This window comes from Otolemur garnettii, unplaced genomic scaffold, assembly GCF_000181295.1.
Source record: "Otolemur garnettii isolate 467f Iridium unplaced genomic scaffold, OtoGar3 scaffold00145, whole genome shotgun sequence".
Lineage (NCBI taxonomy): Eukaryota > Metazoa > Chordata > Mammalia > Primates > Galagidae > Otolemur > Otolemur garnettii.
This window is the reverse complement of record NW_003852540.1, coordinates 2,879,779-2,881,129: the sequence shown is the minus strand read 5'-3', so window position 1 is coordinate 2,881,129 and position 1,351 is coordinate 2,879,779.

Genomic DNA, 1,351 nt, shown 5'->3' with positions numbered 1-1,351 from the left:
AAAAGAAAAGAAAATGGATCTGGGCCCTTATAAATATATTTCCTTTGCCAGGGGATGCAATGTTAACCCTATTGTCAGTAGAGGGTGCAAGAGAGACACCACAACAGGGAAAGAGTTTTGCTTCCTGGTTCTGTGTTTGCCTGGTAAGTTCTTAAGGCTCACTTGGCTCTTGCAGTGCATGCTGTTATCTCAGGGTCTGGCTCCTGCAGCACTGGCACCTCTTCCAGCATCAGGTGCTTGCTGGGCACATGCCTTCTCCAGCACCCACCTTCTGCAGTGCATGACAGCTAGTGGCACCAGTGGCTTTTCCTGCCAACAACCCCTTTCTGTCCTTGCCTCTGCTCCACAGTGCCCAGGTGTTCAGTGGAGAGTCTCCTGTGAGAATCCACCTGCAGTCTCCATGAACAGAAGGTGGATTTCCAGTAAGTTCCATGGTTTTAAGTTTACAGTGAATTTTCCATGCAGTGACCAGAGCCAACCAGGGTTGCATCTTAGTCCTAGGCAGGGGCAAGCTGCTCTTGCCTGTACATTCTAGCTCAGCTCTAGGGGTGATGGCTTTTCCTTATTTCTGCTACTTCTGTATTTGTCAGAGTTCTCTTCACTTAGTAGCCAATCTGTCTTTACTCTAATCCCCTGTTATAGTCAATAATTTGTATTAAGCCTCTCCTATTCAAGTTATTATGTGATTCTTCTCTCCTGATTGGACCCAGACTGATAATAGATCAGCTTTCTCAGTTTCTCTGGCAAATAGCCTTTCTGTAACGCACAAATCCCTATTTCCGTCACTTAAGAGTCAGCCCAGTGCCAATATTGGTTCCCTGAGGGAGATTCTGACTGGCCTAAGAGGGTCAGGTGATAACCTTCCTACTCTAATCAGCTATACCCAAGGGATTAGGACATGTGGATGCCAGAAATAACTCTGGGAGCTGGGCAGGCTCCCAGTAGATGTCTACTACAGAACCTTGTTTATTAAAGACAGAGGGGTGTATGAAAACCTAGGTTATGCTGATAACCTGAAAATAATATGTGCATTTAATAAACATGGATAAGTTAGTAGCAATGCTGAACTAAAACTGGCATTGCAAATGCTTCTTCTGACTTTCTTCCTGGTGGCTTATTAAATTAAAAATATTATTTATTTTTTCTTAATACATTTTATTTCAGCAAATCTGCTGACTTTTAGTATAACTACTTTGCCCCATTATTTTAAATAGTTGTATTGTATTCCATTTTATGGCTATGAGTAGGTATTTAATTAGTTTTATCCAGTTTTTTGCAACTGCAATCAGTGCTATAAAGAATATTCCTCGGCTCGGCGCCTATAGCTCAACCGGCTAAGGCGCCAGCCACG